The sequence below is a fragment of the Bos grunniens genome, chromosome 18 (assembly GCF_055505025.1).
Source record: "Bos grunniens cultivar Pamir isolate PY7600 chromosome 18, Bosgru_T2T1.0, whole genome shotgun sequence".
NCBI classification, from domain to species: domain Eukaryota; kingdom Metazoa; phylum Chordata; class Mammalia; order Artiodactyla; family Bovidae; genus Bos; species Bos grunniens.
Window position 1 is genome coordinate 33757563 of NC_141182.1, and position 21550 is coordinate 33779112.

Genomic DNA, 21550 nt, shown 5'->3' on the forward strand with positions numbered 1-21550 from the left:
GGACTTAGCAGAAGCAGCAGCTATCTCCCCAGGCATCCCTGGAGCTTCACATCCTCGCCAACACCTCAAAAGTGTCTGACACCAGGCAGACACCCTTGTGAAATGTTAACTGAGACTCAGTCTCTGTTCTCCAGGGGATCATATTCCAGCCGAATGCCTTGCCCCTAAGAACACAGATATTAACAATAACTCATTGTGACAGCACTTGAGGGTTTAAAAAGCACTTCTGCATGGCAATTTGGTAATAATCCTCCAGCAGCAGTAATTCCTCAGGTCCCCTGAGAGGCTGCCTCCACAGTCCACCCAAAATCCCCTCCCTGCTTTTTCTCATACCATTATTTTTGCTTCCATAGCACTTAGCATGATTTTGCATTATTTGATTGTTTTGTTTTTTTTTTTTGTCTGTCTCTCCTAAAACAGAAGTCCCATGAGGGCAGTTCAGTTCAGTTCAGTCGCTCAGTCATGTCTGACTCTTTGCAACCCCACGAACTACAGCATGCCAGGCCTTCCTGTCCATCACCAACTCCCGGAGTTTACCCAAACTCATGTCCATTGAGTCGGTGATGCCATCGAACGATCTCAGCCTGTGTCATCCCCTTCTCCTCCTGCCCTCAATCTTTCCCAGCATCAGGATCTTTTCAGATGAGTCAGCTCTTCCCATCAGGTGGCCAAAGTATTGAAGTTTCAGCTTCAACATCAGTCCTTCCAATGAACAGCCAGGACTGATCTCCTTTAGGATGGACTGGTTGGATCTCCTTGCAGTCCAAGGGACTCTCGAGAGTCTTCTCCAACACCACAGTTCAAAAGCATCAGTTTTTCTGTGCTTAGCTTGGGGGCACCCAAACCTCTCTCTAGGAGCACAGTGCTCCACCCATGGAAAGCACCCAGGACATTTGTAATGAAAGAATGAATGACAGAATGAATAAATTCATTCATATAAACAAAACGTAGTGCACAACTTTTTCTGCATCACTGCTCTCTAATCGTGAGCCATGTTTGCCACTCATAATTTTGCAGGCGTTATATTTTAAAAATGTAAAAAAAAAAAGCAGGTGAAATTAGCATTACTGTATTATATAAAACCTAATAGATTCTGGACATGGAACAACAGACTGGTTCCAAATAGGAAAAGGAGTACGTCAAGGCTGTGTATTGTCACCCTGCTTATTTAATTTATATGCAGGGTACATCATGAGAAACGCTGGGCTGGAAGAAGCACAAGCTGGAATCAAAATTGCCAGGAGAAATATCAATAACCTCAGATATGCAGATGACACCACCCTTATGGCAGAAAGTGAAGAGGAACTAAAAAGCCTCTTGATGAAAGTGAAAGAGGAGAGTGAAAAAGTTGGCTTAAAGCTCAACATTCAGAAAACTAAGATCATGGCATCTGGTCCCATCACTTCATGGGAAATACATGGGGAAACAGTGGAGACAGTGTCAGATTTTATTTTTGGGGGCTCCAAAATCACTGCATATGGTGATTGCAGCCATGAAATTAAAAGACGCTTACTCCTTGGAAGGAAAGTTATGACCGACCTAGATAGCATATTCAAAAGCAGAGACATTACTTTGCCAACAAAGGTCCGTCTAGTCAAGGCTATGGTTTTTTCAGTGGTCATGTATAGATGTGAGAGCTGGACTGTGAAGAAAGCTGAGTGCCGAAGAATTTTTTTTCAGCACTTTTGAACTGCAGTGCTGGAGAAGACTCTTGTGAGTCCCTTGGACTGCAAGGAGATCCAACCAGTCCATCCTAAAGGAGACCAGTCCTGGGTATTCATTGGAAGGACTGATGCTGAGGCTGAAACTCCAATACTTTGGCCACCTGATGAGAAGAGTTGACTCATTAGAAAAGACCCTGATGCTGGGAGGGACTGGGGGCAGGAGGAGAAGGGGACGCCAGAGGATGAGATGGCTAGATGGCATCACCGACTCAATGGACATGAGTTTGAGTGAACTCCGGGAGTTGGTGATGGACAGGGAGGCCTGGCGTGCTGCAGTTCATGGGGTCGCAAAGAGTCGGACATGACTGAGCGACTAAGCTGAACTGAACTCAATAGATTCAAAATATTATTATTTAAACATACAGTGAATATAACAGCATCACTGAGGCTTTTTAACCTTAGTTTTTTTCATTCTATGTTTTACAAATGAGAAGTATCTTTTACAATTATAGAACGTTTCAATTCAGATGGTAAAAATGTTATTGGAAATACCTGATCTATATTTAGAACTCATAAATGTAAAGCTGAAAAAAGACATTCACATACCCAAGTTGTTCCAAACACACTTAAAAGTTTTCCAATCACCGAATGAAGAAATCATTGTTAAGGACTTCCCTGGTGGTCTGTGGTTCAACGCAGGGCACACAGGTTTGATCTCTGGTCAGGGAACCAACAACAAAGAACAATGGGGAACTAAGATCCTACCTGCCGTGGTGCGACTAAGCCCACAGGCAAAACCACTGAGCCCGCAAGCAGTGGAGCCCACGTGCCACAACTAGAGGGCCCTTGTGACACAACTTCCGAGCCCATACAGCACAAGCAGAGAAGTCTGCACAGAGCAGAGGAAGACCCTGCCTGATGCCACGAAGCCTGCACGTGCCACAGCTAAGGCCCAATGCAACCAAATCAACAAGTTATTTTAAAATTTAGAGTAATTCAAATGAAATAAGAAGGAAAAGTCAGACCCTCTGTCTCATCAGCCACATTTCCAAAGGTCTGTGGCTTCCCTTTAAGGGCACTGGGGGTCGAGATAATACTGTTAAGCATAAATCAGCCTGTACTGTTAATGGATCTCCTCACTCTCCAGTGACTGGTTTCCCATCGCACTCACGGGGAAAAGTCAAAGTCCTGACAAAGGTCCACAAGGCCTACCTAGCTGTCTGTCCTGCCTACCAAGCTGTCTGTCCTGCCTACCATTCCATGCTCAGCTCTTGCTTCTCTCCTCCTCAGCTCTTGCTCTCTCCTCCTTGCTGACTCCACTCTGGCCACCTCAGACTCTCCAGATCTACTCCCACTTCAAGTTCTTTGCCCCCACTTGTGCCTCTGCCTGGGATGCTCTCACCCTGCCCCAGCATCATCAAGTGCCGCTCCCTCACTTCCTCAGGTCTTTATTCACATACCACCTTCTGCCGATGTTCTAGCCCCGCCACTCTGTTCCACAGTGATGACCCCACCTCCTGCTGACATTTGAAGTCTTTCTTCCCTGAACTGTTTCACTCCTGGGAAGTCAGCTACCACTATCTGACAAACTCTAAAGTTGACTTTTTTAAGAGGTTTATTATCTCACCTCCTCCCCCAGTGGAGGTTAAGATTGTTTCTGTTTATTCACTGCTAGATCCCTGGCCCTGCGGATATCATTTGTTGGATGAATGAATAAACATGTATTTGTGTCACATGGTGATATTATCTTCATCTTAAAGATACAGAAACAGGATTCATGTGGTGAAATAATGAGCCCAAGGGCAAAGAAACCGGAACCAGTCAGAATAACCAGAATGCAAGTTTTATGCTAAATTCCATATCATCCCCAGCTTCACACTACTTTCATAAATTGCTTGTCAGATTCTTTCGGGAAAGGAATTAGAATCCCACAGAACATTCTAAAACTACAAGTGCTTCAAACACCATGTCCATCAGGCAATTAAAATGACTATATGGTACTCACATGTGACCCCAGCCTATTCCCTGGGTTTCGAACATGCACTTTATGATCATGAAGCTAAAGTCTGGGATGGCTATGCTTTGACTGCGACTTATATGGGCTCAGTCTTGCCCCTACTGGATGCTACCTGTCACAGGCGTGTAGGGGGAGGGCAACTACTCCAGCACCCTTCACCCCAGCCAGGTGTGGCCCCAATCCTACATTTGTAGTCACACATTAGATCTGTGTATATTTGTGTTCATTGCAAATTTCCTTCTTGCTCTAAAGGCATGATCAAAAGACAGTTTAAGAGGAATTAACTACTAATTACTGGATGCCAGTTTGTTTTTAACACACATCATCAAAATTTTTAAAAAAATGTTGATGTATACATGTTACCTGTATTTACAGGGTTGTGTTACTTGCTGCTGTACAGCAAAGGGACTCGGTTACACATATACATAAACATAAATACTTCCATTATGGTTTGTAGCAGGATGTTGCATATGGTTCCCTGTGCTCTACAGTAGAATCTTGTTGCTTATCCATTCTAAGTATAATAGCTTGCCTCTGCTAATCCCAAACCCCCAACCCTTGCCACCCCTTCCCACCTCCCCTTTGACAACCACAAGTCTGTTTTCTGTATCTGTGAGTCTATTTCTGTTTTGTAGATATGCTCATTTGTGTCAGAGTTTAGATTCTACATATAAGTGATATCATGTGGTATTTGTCTTCTCTTTCTGACTTACTTCACTTACTATGATCATCTACAGGTCCATCCACATAGTTGCAAATGGCATTACTTCATTCTTTTTGCAGCTGAATAATACTCCACTGTGTATGTGTGTACACACATACAGTACATCTTTATCCGTTCATCTGTCATGGACATTTAGGCTGCTTCCATGTCCTGGCTGTTGTAAATAGTGCTACAATGAACACTGCTGTGCAAGCATCTTTTCAAATTATGGTTTTCTCTGGATATAGGCCCAGGAGTGAGACTCCTAGATCAAATGCAACTCTTTCTTTTTAGTTTTTGGAGGAAATTCCATACTGTGTTTCCCTAGTGGTGGCACCAATTTGCATTCCCCCCAACAATGTAGGAGTAGGAGGGTCCCTTTCCCCCATACCCTCCCCAGCACTTGGTATTTGTAGACTTTATAATGATTGTCATTCTGACTGGCGTGAGGTGGTACCTCACTGTGCTTCTGATTTGCATTTCTCTAATAATTAGGGGTGCTGAGTATCTTTCCATGTGCCTGCTGTCCATCTGTATGTCTTCTTCAGAGAAATGTCTCACATCATCAAATTTATCATTGAACCCCCATAAGCCAAGTATTAACAATGGGCCCACGTGACAGATGAGGGAACTGAGGCTCTGAAAAGCAACTGCGCCATGGTCACACCATTAGTAAGGGACAGTGTCTAGATCTAAATCAGGCCTATCTGTCTGCTATCTTGTCAACAGCAAACTGCTTTAGCAACCCTGCAAGCTCATGGAAAACCATAATCATCACATCTCCTGAAAACAAGATGGATTTAGTCCAATAAGTCAAGGTAAAAACCCATTCATCTCCCAAATAATGTCACAAATTCATTTGCAAATATGGAGAATCTTGTAGCAATTACGTTGCCTCAAATTTGCTTAATGGAATGACAGCTCAGCAAAGCAGAAATGCAGCTCAAAGAACCTTTTTATTAACATTTTCCTCTCTATAAATCCACCAGTGCATCAAGTTAATGATAACAAATCATTAGTCAGAAAGCACATTCTTGAATCTGCATGTTTAGGTCCTGACCTCGGGAAGCATAAAGTCTGGCACAGACTCATTGTCACAGCTTCCCTTTCAGATCAACTGTGACAAGCTGGGTGAGACTAATTCAGCCCAGACGCTATGTTGACAATCATTTGTTTTTAAGTGACACACATATTTCATATTCTCAATGCACAATCGACCTGCCTAAGTACTTCCATTAATATTCACAACGTGGCCATGACAAAGAGAAGCATGAGGATAAGGCCATCCACATTTGAGCTTTTCAAGGAAAGCAAACTGAATGTTGCTTAGTCAAGACCCTACTGGTAACACATAACAGGAACCCCTTTCAGACAAACTGGAGTGGGAAAAAGGAAATTCATCAGAATGGTACACTTATAACTGAAACACAGGCACCAACAGAGCCAGGCTTCAGCTACCACTGAAAGGAGCATGTAAGACCAGTTAGCAACACAGGCCACCATCTCTCCCCATCTTGGCTTATTTCTAAGGAACATCTGAGCATTCACACTTCTGCTCTAGCTCTGCTCCCATTGTTCCCATCTGTTCCCACATAGAATGATCACCAGAGCTCTGGAGTCTATGTTTTCTGTAGTTCAACATTCCAGCAACTGTCAAGTCCAAAGTTTCAGAGAGTTAAATTGACTATGCCCAGTTTTGTTCACATGATTTTATGTGGTCCAAGGAGTTAGCATCCCAAAGACCATCTATGGAGTAAGATTAACATGAAGATATGTTTGGACCATGGGTGGATTGGTACCTGAAAAAATACCTACTACAAACATTCCTGCTCTCAGAAGTTCTTAGTCAACAGCATATGTCTCAAAATTTGTTCTTTTTTTCAGTGCTTATTTATTCAATAAACACTTAAGTGCTAAGGAGACAGAAGGAAAGACTAGCAGGCAGTTATAAGGCTGTGTAGAAGTTACTGTAACAGGAAAAATCATGGGATGATGTGAGGTGAACATATAATTCAGGTCAGGGTGGTGAGGCTGGGGTGAGTGGGGTGGAGTAGAGTGAGGACAGGATATTTCCCCAAGGAGGGAAGACTGACTTGAGATTTGAAGGATGAATAAAAATTAACTAGGCTAGGAGACAGAAGAGATTTGGGGTGCAAGGAATGTGGATGCAAAAGCGTTAAGTTCTCATAAGCAATAACTTGGGGAAAACGTAGGGATTTGAGTTGAAGAGATAAGCTGGGGTCAGATCATGAAGAAGCTTGCATGTCAAATGAAGGAACTTGGAATTATTATTTCAAAAATTCTAAACCTTAACTCAATGAACCAAAGACAGCCTTCCAAGAAAGTAAGTTTAGTAAATGTTGCATTTTATATCACCCCTTTTGAAGAATCTTGATCTGTATCAGCATACTGAATGCTCTGAGAAGTCCTATCTCACACACACACACACACACACACACACACACACACACACAAATACCTGGAAAACTCTGTTTCACCCAGGATTTGCCAAATTGAACTACGAATCTCGTTCCTAGCCCATATTCTACAAAACGCTCATTAATCCAGTTTGAGAGACACTGCTTTTAGACAGTGGGGAGCCTTTTGGAGGGACTTTAAAAAACCAGAGTGAAATGATTCAATTTGTGCTTTAGAAATGGCCTACCGCCTGCTACAGAGAATGGAATGGAGGCGTATAAGCCAAGATGCTAGGAGACTTGTTAGGGGCAGCTGTAATTATCCAAGGGAGAGATGACGGGGACCTCAACTGAGGCAGTGGCGGTGGGGCTGCTGAGGCTGGGAACAGCCATGGTTGCCTAAGATCCCGATACAAATGGCTGTTCCATGGCAGGCTCCATTTAGGAAGCTAAAAAATGAGCATGAGACTGAGCTTTATTATGGGAGCCAATAAAGGAAGCACTAGCAGGGGGCAGGGCAATTACCAAGCAGGGACTCTAACTCTCCAGCTTATAAAGGATCTGGCATTTTCTAAAGGACAATGCCCACTCTGCCATGGAACGGTACCATCTGCCCTCTAGGAAGGACTGCTCTGAGTCAGGATTGCTGGCCTGTGGTACAGATAGATCCCGTTCAACAGAGAGCTTGTCTTCATAAAGTAGAAGGCTACAGTGGACAGTCATAAGGGAATCTGAATGACAAGAGACAGAACTTACCCCTTCTTGCTCATACCCACTTTAATTAAGCACCTACTATGTGCTAAATTTATCCTGGTACTTAAAATTTTTCACTTGTAGTATATCAGTCACCTACTCCTAGATAACAAGTCATCCCCAAATTCGTTGTTTTAGTTCAGCTGCTAAGTTGTGTCCAACTCTTTGTGACTCCTGTGGACTGCAGCATGCCAGGCTTCCCTGTCCTTCACTATCTTCTGGAGTTTGTTCAAATTCATGTCCATTGAGTCAGTGATGCCATCCAACCATCTCATCCTCTGTCGTCCCCTTCTTCTCCTGCCCTCAATCCTTCCTAGCATCAAAGTCTTTTACCCAAATTTAAGTGGCTTAAAACAACGAAAGTTTTACTGGTTTTCATGAATCTATGGGTTGGCTGGGCTCACTGGCTGTTTCCTCTACTCACTGGGTTTCACCAAGGGTCACTGTCATCTACAGTTGTGATCACCTGTGAGCTGGCAGTTGGTGATCACTGTGAGCTGGGAGTTCAACCAGGGTTCCTCGTTTGCTTTAGTTCCCTGAAAGCCTACCCTGTGGCTAGCTTGGGCTTCCTCATAACATGGCAGCTGGGTTTCAAGAGGACAAATCCCAGCTCACAGGTGTTTATTAAGGCCTGCTTTTGTCATGGGTGCCAATGGCACATCGGCCAAGGCAAGTCACATGGCCAAGTCTAATGTCCATGCAAGAGGAGTCTACATATACTCATGAATAAGGGGAAATATTGAGGCCAACCATATGACAATATATCTCTTTATCAACACTGTTGAAATATGAGATAAAGTCTACTCAGAAATGAGTTCTCAAGAGAAGCCAACACCAAATGCACACATGTATACCAACTGAGCTCTCAGGGAAGCCCAATTTGTGAATAACTGACCCAAAAAAGCACAGATTTGGGAGTTAGAGGGACAGTTTGTTTCAAGCCTCCTTCACCTTTTCATAGCTATGTGATTTAGCAAAATATTTGTGTCTGTTTCCTCATCTCAATAATAAAGGTAATAAAAACTATCTCACAGAACTATCATGGAGATTTTAAACACTGAAAGATATGTATGTATATATAATAAACTTAGCAACATCAATATAACAAATCAAACATAGTCCTGTCTTTTTGTTTCTAATTGTCACACACTTCAGTTCAGTTCAGTTCAGTCGCTCCATCGTGTCCGATTCTTTGCGACCCCATGAATCGCAGCACACCAGGCCTCCCTGTCCATCACCAACTCCTGGAGTTCACTCAGACTCATGTCCATCGAGTCGGTGATGCCATCCAGCCTTCTCATCCTCTGTCATCCCCTTCTCCTCCTGCCCCCAATCCCTCTCAGCATCAGGGTCTTTTCTAATGAGACAGCTCTTCGCATCAGGTGGCCAAAGTAATGGAGTTTCAGCTTTAGCATCAGTCCTTCCAATGAACACCCAGGACTGGTCTCCTTTAGGATGGACTGGTTGGATCTCCTTGCAGTCCAAGGGATTCTCAAGAGCCTTCTCCAGCACCACAGTTCAAAAGCATCAATTCTTCGGTGCTCAGCTTTCTTCACAGTCCAATGCATATCCATACATGACTGCTGGAAAAACCATAGCCTTGACTAGACAGACCTTTTGTTGGCAAAGTAATGTCTCTGCTTTTGAATATGCTATCTAGGTCGGTCATAACTTTCCTTCCAAGGAGTAAGCGTCTTTTAATTTCATGGCTGCAGTCACCATCTGCAGTGATTTTGGAGCCCCAAAAAAATAAAGTCGGACACTGCTTCCACTGTTTGCCCATCTATTTCCCATGACATGATGGGACCAGATGCCATGATCTTAGTTTGCTGAATGCTGAGCTTTAAGGCAACTTTTTCACTTTCCTCTTTCACTTTCATCAAGAGGCTTTTTAGTTCCTCTTCACTTTCTGCCATAAGGGTGGTGTCATCTGCATATCTGAGGTTATTGATATTTCTCCCAGCAATCTTGATTCCAACTTGTACTTCATCCAGCCCAGCATTTCTCTGCATGATGTACTCTGCATATAAGTTAAATAAGCAGGGTGACAATATACAGCCTTGATGTACTCCTTTTCCTATTTGGAACCAGTCTGTTGTTCCATGTCCAGTTCTAACTGTTGCTTCCTGACCTGCCTACAGGTTTATCAAGAGGCAGGTCAGGTGGTCTGGTATTCCCATTTCTTGAAGAATTTTCCACAGTTTATTGTGATCCACACAGTCAAAGGCTTTGGCATAGTCAATAAAGCAGAAATAGATGTTTTTCTGGAACTCTCTTGCTTTTTCGATGGTCCAACAGATGTTGGCAATTTGATCTCTGGTTCCTCTGCCTTTTCTAAATCCAGCTCGAACATCTGGAAGTTCACAGTCCACATATTGCTGAAGCTTGGCTTGGAGAATTTTGAGCATTACTTTACTAGCATGTGAGATGAGTGCAATTGTGCAGTAGTTTGAGCATTCTTTGGCATTGCCTTTCTTTGGGATTGGAATGAAAACTGACCTTTTCTAGTCCTGTGGCCACTGCTGAGTTTTCCAAATTTGCTGGCATATTGAGTGCAGCACTTTCACAGCATCATCATTTAGGGTTTGAAATAGCTCCACTGGAATTCTATCACCTCCACTAGCTTTGTTCGTAGTGATGCTTTCTAAGGCCCACTTGACTTCACATTCCAGGATGTCTGGCTCTAGGTCAGTGATCACACCATCGTGATTATCTGGGTCGTGAAGATCTTTTTTGTACAGTTCTTTTGTGTATTCTTGCCACCTCTTCTTAATATCTTCTGCTTCTGTTAGGTCCATACCATTTCTGTCTTTTATCAAGGCCATCTTTGCATGAAATGGACCCTTGGTATCTCTAATTTTCTTGAAGAGATCTCTAGTCTTTCCCATTCTGTTGTTTTCCTCTATTTCTTTGCATTGATTGCTGAGGAAGACTTTCTTATCTCTCTTTGCTATCCTTTGGAACTCTGCATTCACATGGAAATATCTTTCCTTTTCTCCTTTGTTTTTCGCTTCTCTTCTTTTCATAGCTATTTGTAAGTCATACACTTATGTATATATATAATTCTGTACAATTTAAATCAAAATGTAAATTAAACTGTCTTTTTAATATTATACTTATTTTAAATCAGTTCATGTTTTTACATAGAATTTGCTTTTGGCCTTTTTAATTGCTATGAAATATTCCATATGTTGAATCACTATAATTTATATATCTCCTATTTTTGTCATGTAAGTTCCTTTCTGTTTCCCTTTTTGTAAATTACACAGTGAAAATTACATTGATGTCTATAATTAAATTTGCTCTTTTTTAAAAAATCATTCTTATAGTAATTCATAGAACTGACATCCTAACAAAAGTATGTAAAAATATTTATGACTTGATATGCAATAATAAATAGACCTACAAAAGTGTACCTAGTCCATCACAACATCACCAACACTGAGTTTTTTATAATTTCCTTTGTTTTGATTGTTTTTTGATAGTGACAAATACATGCTCTACCTTCTGCCTAAACCTCACGTTGTTGGTGTTGTGTCAAGGAGCTACAATTTGAGAACTTGCTATATGTGTACACTGTGATAAATGCTTTCTCAGAGATATTTGAAATGTATAATGTAGCTATTATTATTTTCATTTTAATGATAAACATTATCATTAAATGCTCAGAGTCTTTAAGTACAGTCTAGAATAGCTTTAAGAAGAAAATTTTTTCAACAAAGAACACACATTCACCCCTTTACAAGTTTTCACCCTGAGAAGTTAATAACTTCATTCACAAACAAACAAAAATTAACTTCCAGAAAGCAACATTGTATAAGAATCTGGACTGGGTAAGGGGGGAATCCAGCACCTAAAAGTGGGAGTAATAAACATATACACAACACACATTATTCACATTCGCTGCAATGGTATCATAATGTCTGATAGTATCTCTTGAGATTTAAGCAGGAAACTAAAATATTAACTTTATTTGTGCACGTCACTGTTCTACACTCTGGGAATGTTCAAGGTGGGTAACATGCCCTTTCCAGGAAGGAAAGAGCAGATGGTAAGTGTGCCTACCATGTATGTGCCCAACACAGCATCAAGCCCAGGATGATCCTGAAGGCACCCACCATGGACAGCACCAATCCCAGGCCAATCTATAGAAGGATCAAAAGGCTCAATGGCATTCACTCTGTTTCACAGAATGAAAGAAACCTGACCTGGTCCTTAGGCAGCAGGAAAGACTCAGTCTTGTTGAGATGACAGGCACAGCAACTGCCAAGCCAGGAGGTGTAGGAGCCCGTGTCAGCTTTACCGGCAGCCCCCTTCCTTCCATTCCAGAAACCCCTCTCCTCTGAGCACAGATACATCCAGCAACATTAGTCACCTGCCCAGGAGCACACAAGCTCTTGGGACAATTCTGAGTTGAGTGCTCTGTCTGAGCCTCCAAGGAGCTTAATTGATGCAGAAGAACTAATTGGGGAAGAAGATAAAGCAGAATACAATTAAGCACTAATTAGGTGGGCTTGACTCTCAATCAGCTTTCCCCAACTCGACAGATGATTACAAACCACCTGGGGGCACTTAGTCAGAGATTCCTGGCCCACTCACCCTAGATATTCTGATTCAATAGGTCTGGGGAACCATTCAAATCCCAAGTTCCAGGTAACCCAAGCTGTCACTTACACCATAACGTCCATTTCTTAAATCAGTGGTTCTCTGAGTGTGACCGACCAGCCATAATCACCCAGGGCTGGGTCCGCACCCCAGAGTCTGCTTCTTTCTGCAGCTTGGCCATCACGCTGTGAAACATTCCCCATGCTATGCTCATGCAGCCCAAAGTTTCACTGCTCTGAATGCCAAGTGACCTCCCCAGGAAGTGCGGATATAACACAGAGTAGAGCAGACATGGGCTTCCCAGGCGGCGCTAGTGGTAAAGAACCTGTCTGCCAAGGCAGGAGACGTAAGAGATGGGAGTTCAGTCCCTGAGTTAGGAAGATCCCCTGGAGGAGGGCATGGCAACCCACTCCAGTATTCTTGCCTGGAGAATCCCATGGACAGAGGAGCCTGGTGGGCTACAGTCCATGGGATCTCAAATGTCGGACATGACTGAGTGACTTCTCAGCAGCAGAGTAGATACAGCTGCAGACTCCAGCTCCTCCTCCCTGGGACAAGGTTAGGCCTCACGGAGTCTCAGTTTCCCCATCTGTACAATGGAGGAAAGGACTGCAACTTCCTAGAGGTACTGGAGCATGGAATGAAATGATACATGCTGCGACTCTAATACTATAACTAATACTCAGGGACTGGAGGGCACGCGTAGTCAGGCAAGGGTTTCCCAATAAAAGGGGGCTTGAGATCATCTTAAAGGCATGTAATATTTTAGTAAGGAAAAGGAGTACATGGGCGTCTAGGGATGGGGTTTGCAGGGAGCTGGAGTTGAAGCAAAGATCTGAGATTAGAACTGAGCCCAGGATATTCCAGGCACAGGAAAAGGACGAAGAAAATAAGGATACTGGAAAACAGTCATGATGCAATGACTCTTACCAACCACATGTGCACAGTACATGGAGACACACGGGGGAGGCCGCAGGTGGAGTTCTCCCTACATGTAGGCAGTACCGCCAGGGACAGGCAGCCAAGCTCAGAACCAGAAAGCCATTCGCCTGTCACAAGACAACCCCCACCTTCCTGGTTCCTGTTCAGGCTGGTCACATGGTCCCCCTTCTTGAGCTGTGCTTTCTTCTTCAGGCACAAGTGGCCACCCAAGGAAGCACTCTCCACTATGCAATCTGCCTGCCCATGTCCCTAAGAGCTGCCCACCTCTCAGCCTCCTTGGACTCCATCCACCAGACCTAGAACTTTTTCTTGTCCGATCGGTTTCACAATATCTGCTAATCAACACAATTTTCCTCATTTAACATCTTCTTCATCTGGCTGGGATCCTGAAAGCGTGCGTGTGTGCTAAGTCACTTCAGTTGTGTCTGACTCTGTGTGATCCTATGGACTGTAGCCCATCAGGCTCCTCTGTCCAAGGGATTCTCTGGGCAAGAATACTGGAGAGGGTTGCCACGCCCTCCTTCAGGGGATCTTCCCAACCCAGGGATCAAACCTGGGTCCCTTATGTCTTTCATTGGCAGAGGGGTTCTTTACCACTAGCGCCACCTGGGAAGCCCTGGGATGCTGAGATGGGAGCAGAAATGAGGATGGAGGCTATCGTGTGCCCCTCCTGAAGGCAGCAGAGACAGGAAGAAGCTGGGTGGAGAGACTGACTTTGAGAGAATCTGAATCATAGAAATCTTACAGGAATTCAAGTCTATAGTTGTTATGGCCCCAAAGCCAGCTTCAGCTACCTGCCTTTCCCATGGGTTGCCTATTTAAGGTCCACTGGACCTAGTCTGAATGACTGCTGTGCCCCCAGTATGGAAAATGATTTCAGGTACATTGTAGACAGTCAATAGATTTGATCATTTCTCTATTGCTTTCAAGTAAAGCCATATAACACTCAGTTCCCACTAGACATATTCCTAACACTCTTTGTCAGGAGCATTTCCTATCAGTTCCAAGGGCTGGAATCAATGTTTCTGTCCCAACCTGGCCCCTGGTGTGACTGAGAGGCTTTCTGTACACTGAGATGGCTGGGAAGCCCCTACTTTCATGCACCTCATGTCTGTGTGAAGCCAGTCTACAATGTCAGAAAGAAAGTTTGGGTGCCCCAGGGATGGCACTCATCTGAATGACCCTGCAAGGGGTGCGCACAGCCCTGCACATCACCGCGGCCCTCCGTGGGCTCTGTGGGGCTCCATGCAGGTGGGACCGTGACTTCTGGGTTGCTCTTTTATGCTATTAATACCTAAGCTGATGCTCAATGACCCCAATTCTGGCTTATGATAGTTTTGTTTTTTGTGTTTCTTGGATTTTTGCACGTTTGACTTTTAAAAAAAATGGGTGTGGGTTTGATCTCAGTGTAAGAGATCAAACTAATCTCAGTGTAAGAACTCAGAAATGTCTGTAGGTTGACAGAGACAGAGGAAGAGGTGTCTGTGTCTAAAGAGGAGCCCCCCCATACCCTCCTCATTATTTTCACAGCATGAAGAGAGGAACCTCGCAGGTGCTCTGGGAAGCTGACCCTGCCTCTGTTCCCCTGGAGATGAGAGAGAAGGGGCTAGGTTCCCACCTCTCCTCTCAGGCACAGTGACCCAGGCCAGTTCTAGCAGTCACAACAATGAGGGTAAAGGTGGGCTTGATACAGAAAGAGGGCTGTGTATGCCGCTTCCCCAACATGGGAGCCCAAGTCAAAATGCAAATCCCTGGGCTTTACCCCAACATGGCCCAGCTCCGGCCATCCCCACCCCATCCCACATGGAGGTCACAGCCTCTCCCCACACCGAGCACGGTTGATTCTCATGGAGGGCTATCTGGATAGAATTGAAAGCACTCAGAGCACATTGTCTTAAACGTGAACAAGCTGGGACAGAGGATAAAGGGATTTCTCCAAGGGCTCACACTGAGCTCTCACACCACAACCAGAGCCAACACGGCAACACCAATGTCTCTTTCCATAAAACACTGTCCTTAAAAACCCCGATTAAGGTATCCATCCCTGGGTTGGGAAGATCCCCTGGAGAAGGGAATGGCAACCCACTCCAGTATTCTTACGTGGAGAATTCCATGGATAGAGGAGCCTGGTGGGCTACAGTCCATGAGGTTGCAAAGAGTTGGACACAACTGAGCAACTAACACTAACTAAGTAATCAAGGTATCCACAGGGGAAATGGGACCCTGTGATGTTGCCACTTAGGCATATATGTCATACTTTGACAAGAGCACATGACCTTTTCCAGCCAGCAGGGCCAGAGAGGCTGCCCGGACCATGCACATGCCCACCCAGCAAGGAAGACGCGGTGTTCCCTGAGGGCAGAAGCCTGGCCTTACCTGAGGTGGGGGAGGCATCTCCTGGACCACATATCCCAATAATATCAGGTCCTAATTCTCACGAGGTACTCCTCCAGACCTGATAATCCTGCAGCCCTGAGGGACCACCTAAAAAGGGGGATGTTTAGCTAAAAGATGCCATGCATGGAATGCAAGAGGCCATGAACTGGGTTTGAAGGTCGTCCTGTGTGTCTGAAGGAGAAGCAGGTATCTTAATATGGAAGCTGAGGGAGAGAGGAGAAAGAGAAGAGAAAAAGACAAAAACAAAAGGGAAAGGAGAGGAGGCAGAAGGGGGAAGGAAAGGGAAAAGGGGAGGGCAAGGAGAGAGGAGGGGAGGGGAGGAGTGGGGTAAGCTTTCAGGCCACATATTTCATTCTGAGCCTAAATTCGCTTTCAGAATTTTCTTTTTTGACAAAGATGAGGACCAGCCAAAGAAAGCAAAATTTCCTCTTCTAGAGTCATTAATTCACTTCATACACACTTACTGACCTCCCACTGCACCCAGGCCTTGCTGAGCTCTGGGGCTACAGGGTGGCCACTAGGCAGCCCCCCACTTTCAGGCTCTTGAGAAAGGTGTCCCCAGTGGCAGACAGTGAAATGTTTTCTCAGCACTCAACCCTTTTCTGCCATGCTGAAGCCAGAAATCTAAAATCATTCTCAGCAAAAGAGACACTGATGTATAGAACAGTCTTATGGACTCTGTGGGAGAGGGAGAGGGTGGGAAGATTTGGGAGAATGGCATTGAAACATGTGAAATGTCATGTATGAAACAAGATGCCAGTCCAGGTTCAATGCACGATGCTGGATGCTTGGGCTGGTGCACTGGGACGACCCAGAGGGACGGTATGGGGAGGGAGGAGGGAGGAAGGTTCAGGATGGGGAACACATGTATACCTGTGGTGGATTCATTTTGATATTTGGCAAAACTAGAAAATAAGAAAAAAAAAAAAAAGCTGTATGTGGGCCCAATAGGAAATAGTGATTTTTTTTTTTAAATAAGCTTTTGTCATTATAAAGGTAGTACCTGCAAAGTAGAATGTGGGATCTATTGGGCTGTCTAAAAAGTTCCTTCATTTTTTTTAATTAAAAATAATGTAAATTTAAATTTTTATTTAAAAATAAAAGACACATTTGTCACTTTAAAAAATAAAATAAAATCATTCTCAGAATCCCTTGTGGTCAGAGATCCAGATGTGGCTTTTTTTTTTTCTCCTGTCCATCACATGAAGGGCAGCCTGCATGGCAGCAGAACTTTTGCTGCTGTGGATCGGGGTAAAGGTGGCCATGAAGTCTCTACCGCAGAGGGATGCCCTGAACCCACCAGCAGCTTCTAACACCTACCATTTCCCAACTCTGCCAGACGCAGCTGCAGCCTGAGGACCTCAGTTCTCCACTGAGGCTTTGGGAATCACCACTGGAAACCTAGCCTATTGTCTGTGTCTTCACTGCTTCACAATTCTGTAGGTTATTTCAGACCCTGGCTGCTGCGACAGGCTGTGTAATGGACACGCTCAGTGCCCTGCCAGGAGCAACCCAACCGGGGGTGCTGGTTGATGCTTAACCACCTGTTCTCTGGAGGAAAAAAGAAAAAAGTCTTGATAACATCTGCTGATCCCCATGATGTAAATATTTCCTGAGTGGTTGATGACATACATACATGTCATCAAACTGTATTATTGCCATATGAGTATACTAACCTCAGAACATAGAGAGTAGCAATGTGTAGTAAATTAACTGGATGAGATGTTAGTACTTGTTACCTTTGTCTTTCATACAATGTATTTCACGCAAGATTGTAAATTGTAATGTTCAAGAATGACTGTGTTTCATGAACAGCTGGCAAAAATTCTTGAAAAGTTGACAATGGGCTCTTGGGTGCTAGTCTGAGCTGACTTCAGTGCATCACTGATTCTGACCTGCCCCAGGGGTCCTGGCAGGTGGTTTGGATATTGCAATGGCCTTCAGTATCTCCTGCATAGAGGTGCTGCCAGCCAAGGCAGCTTGAGTGACCTGTACCAGAGGCACATCAAGGTGCCAGAGAGTTAACACCTAGGAGGCTCTCTACCAACCAGGGCCAGGAGGTGGTTTGTAAACCTGCAGCTTCTCCCCCACAATGGTACAGATTTGAGATAAATCTCAGGGGGACTGCCCGCCAGGTGCCCACAGCAACACCTCATTCATGTAAGTACCCCTAATTGAGTTTTGTCTTCTCTGTCTCTCTCCTCTACTCAAGCATCATGCATCCTGTGATCACCCTCCAAATAAACTATTTGCACCCTGATCCTTATCTCAGAGTCTGCACTGGAGGAAACATACACCAACACAAGGCGGAATTCATGCTACAATATCAGAAAGCACCGGGGACAGGGTAGACACTAAAAGAACATAAGGAAATACGTTCTGTATTTTCCCGTGAATAAATACTTACAGGGTATGACAATTACTGAGTGCCCTGTGAAGGTGCCAGCCTTCTATAGCCGCACCTGACTTCAGCATTATAAGTTGTGGGTGGGTGGAGGGCTGTCATGAGCCACTCGCTAATATCAACTACACAGTGTAAGCATTTCAGGGGAACTTAGAGATCTCTTGGGACAGTGCTTATATTTTTCAATTAAGGGAACTGAGGCAAATGAAGAGACAAACAAGAGATTAATCTACAGAATATACAAACAGCTCATGAAGTTCAATATAAAGTTAAAAAATGGGAAAAAGATCTACTGGGCATTTGTCTAAAGAAGACAGAGATGGCCAAGAGGCACATGAAAAGATGCTCAATCATCACTAATTATTAGAGAAATGCAAATCAAAACTATAAGAGGGTATCACCTCACACCAGTCAGAATGGCCTTCATCAAAAAGTCTACAAATAAATGCTGGAGAGAGTGTGAAGAAAAGGGAATCCTCCTACACTGTTGACGGCAATGTAAATTGGTAGAGCCACTCTGGAGAACAGTATGGAGGTTCATTAAAATACTAAAAATAGAGCTACCATATGATCCAGCAATCCCACTCCTGGGTATATATCCAGAGAAAATCGTAATTCAAAAAGATACATACACCTCCTTCCCTGGTGGCCTAGGTGACAAAGAAACTACCTGCAATGCGGGAGACACAGGTTTGATCCCTGGGTCGGGAAGATCCCTGGAGAAGGAAGTGGCTACCCACTCCAGTATTCTTGCCTGGAGAATCCCATGGACAGGGGAGCCTGGCAGGCTACAGCCCATAGGGTCACAAAGAGTTGGACATGACTAAGCAACTAACACCTTCATTTTCAATGTTCAGTTCAGTTCAGTCGCTCAGTCATGTCCAACTCTTTGTGACCCCGTGAACCACAGCACGCCAGGCCTTCCTGTCCATCACCAACTCCTGGAGTCCACCCAACCCATGTCCATTGAGTCCATCCATCCAACCATCTCATCCTCTGTCATCCCTTTCTCCTCCCGCCCTCAATCTTTCCCAGCATCAGGGTCTTTTCAAATGAGACAGCTCTTCGCATCAGGTGGCCAAAGTATTGGAGTTTAGGCTTCAACATCAGTCCTTCCAATGAACACCCAGGACTGATCTCCTTTAGGATGGACTGGTTGGATCTCCTTGCAGTCCAAGGGACTCTCAAGAGTCTTCTCCAACACCACAGTTCAAAAGCATCAATTCTTCAGTGCTCAGCTTTCCTTATAGTCCAACTCTCACGTCCATACATGACCACTGGAAAAACCATAGCCTTGACTAGATGGACCTTCATTGGCAAAGTAATGTCTCCACTTTTTAATATGCTGTCTAGGTTGGTTATAACTTTCCTTCCAAGGAGTAAGCGTCTTTTAATTTCATGGCTGCAATCACCATCTGCAGTGATTTTGGAGCCCAGAAAAATAAAGTCTGACACTGTTCCCACTGTTTCCCCATCTATTTCCCGTGAAGTGATGGGACCAGATGCCATGATCTTAATTTTCTGAATGTTGAGCTTTAAGCCAACGTTTTCACTCTCCTCTTTCACTTTCATCAAGAGGCTCTTTAGTTCTTCACTTTCTGCCATAAGGGCGGTGTCATCTGCATATCTGAGGTTATTGATATTTCTCCTGGCAATCTTGATTCCAGCTTGTGCTTCCTTGCAGCACTATTTATGATAGCCAGGACATGGAAGCAACCTAAATGTCTATCAGTGGAGGGATGGATAAAGAAGGTGTGGTTCCATGTATACAATGGAACATTACTCAGCCACAAAAAAAGAATGAAATAATGCCACTGCAGCAACACAGGTGGATCCAGAGTGCACTTTACTGAGTGAAGTAAGTCAGACAAAGACAAATATCATATGTTACCACTTATGTGCGGAATCTAAAAACATGGTTCAAATGAACTTACTTACAAAACAGAAACATGTCACAGAAGTAGAAAACAAACTTAGAGTTACCAAGGGGGCAGGGAGAAAGGGATAAATTTGGAGATTGAGACTGACATATACACCCAACTATATATAAAACATGTAACTAGTAAGAACCTGCTGTATAGCATGGAGAAGTCTACTTAATACTTTGTAATGGCCTCCATGGGAAAAGAATCTAAAACGCAGTGGATATACATATATGTGTAACTGATTCACTTTTCTGAACAGCAGGAACTAACACAACATTGTAAATCAACTCTACTCCAATAAAAATTAATTTTTAAAAAAGAAACAGGCATAAAGAGAGGAAGAGAATCTCCAAGGGTCACTTTAAAAATCAGCAGTGGCCCTAGAAATTGGCCCCGTGCTCGCCAGTGGAGGTCCCCATCCACCGCAGCCAGCAGATCCTCCTGGCCAGGGGCATTTTCTCCAGAGACTCCCCATCTTTCCCCAGTGCCATGGAATCGTCTCGGCTCAGGGGTTCGCTAAGTGACAGTTCCCTGGGCAGTGTTGGGAGAAATTCTAAAACTGGAACCACAACTCATCACAAGGGCAGACACAGTGAGGGCCCAGGACCATCAGGAACCTTCTCTGTATCAGCAGCTCACACGGTAGCCCCAGTGCAGCCTCCGAAGGAGGGGGACGCATGTCAAGGAGCAGGTTCCACTCGCTGAGCCTTGGGCCCACTGACCCTCAGAGGGTGTCAGGCTCACACTTTCTTCAAGGGAGCACCAGCACCTTTCCTAACTGTCAGCAAAGCCTGCGATGGAGCACTCAAGTTATCCTGCCTCTGCCGTGGGGGGGAACATGCCAGGCATCGTGTCACCCTGAATCCTATGACAACACTTCCAGTGGGGGTCATCACTCTCTTTTTCAAACGAGTCCATTGAGGATCCCTAGGATTAAGTGATATGCCCAAGGTCACACAAATGCTCTGGCTTTGAACCCTGTTGCGATTGTGGAATCTAACTTTGAAGCCTCCTCCTAGTCCCACAGAGGTCCCCACTACAAAGCACTGGAGAGCCACAACAAGGTAAAGAGATGTCAAGTTCACGGTGTGCTAAAGAACACAACTTACACAGAAGGGCTGGAGCATAAGGTGCACTGCGGGGCACAGAGCCAGGGACAGCCTGGATTAGTGAGGGGCCAGGGTAGGAAAAGCCCTGAAGATCAAACTAACAGGGCTGGTGGTGGTTCAGTGAGCAGAGGGGAGTCACACAGTGATACATGATGAGTGCACCGCCCAGCAGGAGAGAACTCAGAGCCTACCACTATCACTGAGGGGAGGATGGTGTCCAGGGCACGTAGAGCAGAGAGAATGGTTCTGGAGTGCTGGGGGTCGAAGTCAAAAGCCAGAGCTAAGAGCCAGAGACTCAAATCACGATTTGGGGCTGAGGGACAGACAGCAGTCCACAGACAGGAGACAAGACTAGAGGACAGATACTGAGTGGCCAAGGAACCTTGTGGAATGGGAGCAGAAGGCAGCTAGGGTGAAGGCTCAGGATGTTATTCACCAACAAGGCAAGGATGTCACTGGAACATTTTTGTTGGCTTTTGGCTATAGGTTATGAGGCCAGGTTAACAGGTCAAGGGTCCCAGAATGGACTGGATGTACCTAAGCCAAGAGTGATTACTCTGTTGTTCACAGGCTTTTCTGGGGGATTCATGTGGTCAAGGAGCTATGAATATGGG

General features: G+C 44.6%; 1 protein-coding gene across 40 annotated transcripts in view; it reads right to left on the bottom strand.

Annotated features, from left to right (window-relative positions):
• Nucleotides 1-21550, bottom strand: part of LOC147353366 (uncharacterized) — a 478153-nt gene that overhangs the window by 267393 nt on the left and 189210 nt on the right. Inside the window, exon 1 of one of the 40 annotated variants that reach the window (XR_015145077.1) lies at nucleotides 11763-11988. The exons of the other annotated variants lie outside the window; for them this stretch is intronic. The gene's annotated coding sequence lies outside the window, so the exon portion shown is untranslated. Of the gene's footprint in view, nucleotides 1-11762; nucleotides 11989-21550 lie in introns of those variants that run through there. 40 annotated transcript variants of the gene reach the window in all.